Genomic DNA, 5,843 nt, shown 5'->3' on the forward strand with positions numbered 1-5,843 from the left:
ATAGTCAAATATTAATCAATGTAATCCACCATGTCATACGTTAAAGATGAAAAATCATATAGTTATATCAATGGACAGAGAAAAAGCATTAGACAAAATATAATATCCATTCACAGTTAAAAACAAAACAAAACCTCTCAGCAAACTAGGAATAGAGTTAACTCCCTCAGTTTAATACAAAGCACCTCCAGAAAACCTACAGCTAATTATTATTCTTACCCATGAAAGACTGAATACTTTCCGTCAATGGCTGGGAACAAAGCAAGAATGTCCACTCTCACCACTCTTATGCAGTATCATACTGGAAGCTCTATCCACAGCAGTAAAGCAAGAAAGGAAATAAAATGGATACAATTTGTAAAGGAAGAAATAAGAGGGTCCCCAATCTAAGATTATTAAATAAAAGTGACACATCTTAATTGCACACACAAAATAAGAAATGTACGTATTTACAAATGACTTAGAAAGCCCTAAGGGATCTATCTACAAAAAAAATTTTAGAATGAATAAGTGAGGTCAGATAGGGTGCAGGATTGAAGATAATCATGCAAAAATAAATTGTATTTCTATGTACTAACAATGATCACTAGTATTTAAACTGATAAGAACAGATACTACACTTGATCTTACCCAAAAGGCCAAGAAGCAATGATCACTAGTATTTAAAAATACAACACAATTTACAATTGATCAAAAAAATAAAATAAAATAAAATCCTTACATGCAAATTTAACACAAGTGAAAAACTTAGATTCTGAAAACTACAAAACTCTGTTGAAGAAATCAAACATCTAAAAAAAATGGAGACACAGACCAGATATATGGGTTGAAAAACTCAACATAGTGAACATGTCAGTTCTCCCCAATTTGATACATGGATTTATTACAGTTCCTATCAAAACCCCTTACAAAGAATTCTTTTGTAGATATTGACAAAATTATCCTCAAATTTATATGAAAAGCAAATGAACTAGAATATCTAAAATAATTTTGAAAAGAAAAAAAAGCCAATTATGAAAAAGAAGAGTAACCAAAACTGTGCAGTACTGGCAGAGAATTAGACAAATAGATCAACAGAATAGAACAGAGAACCCAGAAATAGACTCACACAAAGATGTCCAACTGATTTTTGACAAAGATGTGAAAGCAATTCAATGAAGGAAGGATAACCTTTTCAACAAACGGTGCTAGGGCAGTTGAACATCTATAGGCAAAAAGTGAACTTGGACCCAAACTTCACACCTAATTCAAAACAGATCATGGGCTTCATGTAAAATGTAAAACCCTAAATGTTTTAGGAAAAAACATAGGAAGAAATCTTCAGGATTTAGAGTGAAGCCAAGAGTTCCTAAACTTGAAGCCGAAAGCATAGTCTAAAAAAGAAAAAACTGGTGAGGCGCCTGGGGGGCTCAGTCAGTTAAGAGTTTGACTCTTGATTTTGGCTCAGGTCATGATCTCACGGTAGTGAGATCGAGCCCCGAGTTGGGTTCCATACTGGGCATGGAGCCTGCTTAAGATTCTCTCTCTCTCCCTCTGGCCCTCCCCTGCTCGAGTTTTCTCTTTTAAAAAAGAGAAAAGAAAAAGAAAAAACTGATAAATTGGACTTTGTCCAAATGGAAAATTTTGCTCTCCAAAAGACCCTGTTAGAAGAATGAAAAGACCAGCTAGAGACTGGGAGAAAATATTTGCAACCCACATATCTGACCGAGAATTGGTTATCGAGGATAATATACAGAGAACTCTCAAACCTCAACAGTAGAACAAAACAAAACAAAAGCTGATTCGAAAATGGCATGAAGAGACATTGCACCAAAGATGCTCAACATCATTAGGCATCAGGGAAGTGTAAATTTAAACCACAATGAGATATCACTACGTACTGTTAGGATGACTGAAATAAAAAATAGGAACAACACTGAATGTTAATAGAGAAACTGGATCACTTATACGTTGCTGGCAGGGATGGAAAATGATACAGTCACCCTGGAAATCAGTTTGGTAGTTCCTTATAAAACAACACATGTAAACTGCTATACAATCCCATATTTGCACTTCTGGGCATTTATCCTACAGAAATTAAATTTGTTTTTCCACAAAACCTGTACACAAATGTTTATAGCAGCTTTTTACTTTTTTTTTTTTTTTTACTTTATAAGAGAGAGCGTGCATGTGTGCTCAAGTAGGGGAGGAGTAGATGGGGAAGGAGAGAGAGAGAAAGAGAGAGAGAGAGAGAGAAGGAGAATCCTAAGCAAGCTCCCTGCTTAGTGCGGAGCCCCACTTGGGGCTCAATCCCACAACTCCGGGATCATGACCTGAGCTGAGATCAGGAATCAGTCGCTCAACCGACTGAGCCACCCAGGCACCCGTATAGCAGCTATATTGGTAATATCCCCAAATAACTGGATGTCCTTCAGGGGTGAATGATTAAGCAAATTGTGGCCGATCTGTCCCATGGAACAGTGCTCAGCAGTAAAAAGAAACAAAATACTGATACATCCAACAGCCTGCATGAAAGTAGAGGGAATTATGCTAAGTGGAAAAAAAAAATCTCAAAGGTTACATTCTGTGTGCTGGTGTGCTGTCATTTATATAGAGTTCTTGAAATGACAAAATTGTAGAAATAGAAGTTAGGTCACTGGTGGCCAGAGCTAAAGGGCCAGGGATGCGGGGAGCAGGGGTGGGGATGGGAGGGAAGTAGGTGGGGCTGAAAAAGGACAGGGAAGGCCCCTCATGGAGATGAAAATGTTCTGCGTTCTGACTGCTGTGTCCAGTGTCGATATCCTGGTGGCGACATACTGTTTTGAAAGACATCACCACTGGGGAGAAACTGGGTAGAGGGTCCGTGGGATTTCTCTGTAGTATTTCTACAAATGCATGTGGATCTACAATTATCACAAAATAAAAACTTTAATAACAAAAAACTTTTTTAAGGAAACAGTTAAAATATCTTTTGTGAAGAGCCCAGCAAAATGGATTCTGCACCCTTCGTGTGCTGCGAGGTAAGGCGCTGATACAAGAGGGATCTATATGATGGAGCATCAAATCAGTTGGGTGAAAACAGCAAGGCATAGAAGACTGTGTGCATGCGATTCTTTTTTTGACCAAAGACGATAAAATTTAAGCATTTTGTAAATGCATAGAAAAGGTCTGGGCAGGTACACTGTAAAGTGTTCACTGTGAGAAAAGAATTGGTTGGGGAACACACTTTTACTTTTAGCAACAAATGTTTGCTAAACAACCCGACAAACAAAACACTTTATTTTGTAGATTAAGAAGCCCGAGGTTTAGCAGAGGTGAAAGCAGTGGCCAAGGTCACTGAGCTGGAAAGAGGTTCAGAGCTTGGCTCTAAACTCAGACCTTCTGACTCAAATCCAGAGAGGCTGAGGCAGGAAATCGCAGGCTGGCTCCTTCAGGCGTGCTGCTGTGCACTGGACCGTCCTCAGATAAGGAGCTCTCCGGAGAGGAAGAGCCTGGGACAAAGAAGATCTGCACGGATGTGGAGCACAGGAAATGGCGCCAGCTGGGGTTTTCCCAGTCCCCTGATGCAGACAGCACCAGGAACCCAGTAGAAGGCAGGCAGGCCAGGAGTGTGGATTTCAGGAACCGCCCAGCTACGGTGTTAGGCTCTGCGCAGGGCGCTGGGCAGCCAAAGACCCCGCCCTCTAGGATCCCGCCATCGGGCAGGAGACCCACTGCAGTCACCACGGTGCAATGAGATCCTAAAATCACAGCTTCTGGAGGCCCCGGGGAGCCTCCGAGAAGAGGCCACATTTGACTGGGTCCCTGAAAAAGGATGAGTAAGAGCAAGCTGGGTTGAGTGGGAAAGAAGTGGTTTTCCAAGTGAAAGGAGGGCGTGGACCAAGGCATGGAGGCAGAGGGTAACCTGTGGCTGAAACCAGAAGTGGAGGTATACCACCAGCAGCAAGCTGGGGGCCCATGGTGACACTCGCCTGTTCTGTAGGCACTTGGGAGCCATCAGAGGTTTGTGTCCAGGAGGGTTACAAGGTCAGCGTGTGTTTCTGGAAGCAAGTCTGGCAGCTGGGTGGAAGGAAAGGGGAAGAGGCCCAGGAAGTGTGGAGGGCTTGTGCTGCAGCAGCGAAGACACCCTCTGATAAGGTGGAGGCCAGGGAATCAGAAAGGCAGGAACAGTTTTGAGAAATGTATTTGAAATGTATCTGAAAAATACTGTCGGCATAATGAACAGGGCTTGGGTGTGAAGACCTGTGTTGATGTTTGGTTACCCAGCAGCCATGCCCTCATCTCTGCTCACAGAGCCATGATTTCCTTAGGGGACATCTCGGAGAGGTCCTCAACCAAGAGGCCCTGCCACATCCCAGGCTCCGCCATCTTTACCTCATGTCATGAGACTTTGACTCTTGAGAGGGGGAGGCAGACGTGAATAGAGATGGTGAAATCCATGCCCCTCCTTCCACTACTACAGAGTTCTGAGTCTTAGATCTCCAGTCTTTCCTTCAAGCCTAGGGCCTTCCTCTTCTCTGCAGCCCCTTCCAAATGGTTTTTTGTTTTTTTGTGGGGTTTTTTGTTTTTGTTTTTTTTTTTTGGTGATGGTGGGCTGTGGCCATGTTGGAGACACAGGATGGAATCCCCGTGGTTTTCAGTTAAAACCACCCTGAGAAGATCCTTTAGAAATGCTCCTGGGTCTTGAGGACTTCTCTCTTCATCCTTTCTATGTGGATTGATTTCTTCTAGGTTTGAATCATTTATTAATGACGACTCATTCGCTCAACACACATAACTCAAAAATTAAAGAGTTGCCATGGCCCAACCTCTTAGACTATGTCTCTGATATTGGTTTCAAGGGAATATTGTATCCATTTCACTCTCTGAGTCTCTGGGTCAAGATGGCCTACTTGACTGCAAATGAATGAGCTTGTTGAAATATTTATGACCACCGATTATCCCAAGTACCTGAGCACACCTGAGTAGTAATGTCTATGTCTTGGGCTAAATGTTGCCCTCGTGGGGAACAGACAAGAAGAACAATCTTGCTCTCGGAAGACCTCTGGTAGGAAGGGGATTTAAGAGGGCTAGGGTGTGTTGAACACCTTCTGTGGACCTGGAATAAAGCTAGGTGAACTAAGGGTCTCACATACATGATCTCAAGTTCTCACAACAATCCCAAGGAGGCAGATCACTTACTATCTTATTTTACAGACAAGAAAACCAAGGTTTAGAAAGGTCAGACATTAGTTATGTGGCTGCGTGTGGGTAAGAATCCAGTGCATCTGATATCAGATGATGTACTCTCTACCCATCACACAGACCCCCACTGAAGGGAGGATTCGAGAGAGAAAAGGCAAGCTCAGTGTTCCAAATCCTGCTGCCCAGCCCAGGCGTAGATGTCTAAAGCTCATCGAGCTTTGCATTGTACAAGAAAATGATCGGGCTGAAGAAAGCTACTCCCAGATGCCTTACTAAAGCAAATTGTAATAAAGAGGAAGGGAAGGGCATCTGGGTGACTTAGTCAGTTAAGCATCCAGCTTTGGCTCAGGTCATGATCTCACAGTTTGTGAGTTCAAGCCTCATGTCCGGCTCTGTGCTGACAGCTTGGAGCCTGGAGCCTGCTTCCGATTCTGTGTCTCCCTCTCTCTCTGCCCCTCCCCCACTCATGCTCTGTCTTTCTCTCTCTAAAAAATAAATGAACATTAAAAAATAAAAAAGAGGGAGGGAGAAAGCCTGAGCATAGGAGAGTAAGAGAACCAGGGTTCCATCAAGCTCTTCCCAGCGTCAGGAAATCCTGGGAGTGCCATTTCGATCTCAGGACTAGGATATACCCTATTTCAGAGCATCTGACCTGCTCACAGTGTCTGTTTTCTGAGTGC

General features: G+C 42.8%; 1 pseudogene; it reads right to left on the reverse strand.

Annotated features, from left to right (window-relative positions):
• Positions 1-520: 520 nt before the first annotated feature.
• Positions 521-650, reverse strand: LOC144230216 (U2 spliceosomal RNA; annotated as a pseudogene).
• Between the last annotated feature and the right edge of the window lie 5,193 nt (positions 651-5,843).

Source organism: Crocuta crocuta, unplaced genomic scaffold (genome assembly GCF_008692635.1).
Source record: "Crocuta crocuta isolate KB4526 unplaced genomic scaffold, BGI_CrCroc_1.0 scaffold93, whole genome shotgun sequence".
Classification (NCBI taxonomy): Eukaryota; Metazoa; Chordata; class Mammalia; order Carnivora; family Hyaenidae; genus Crocuta; species Crocuta crocuta.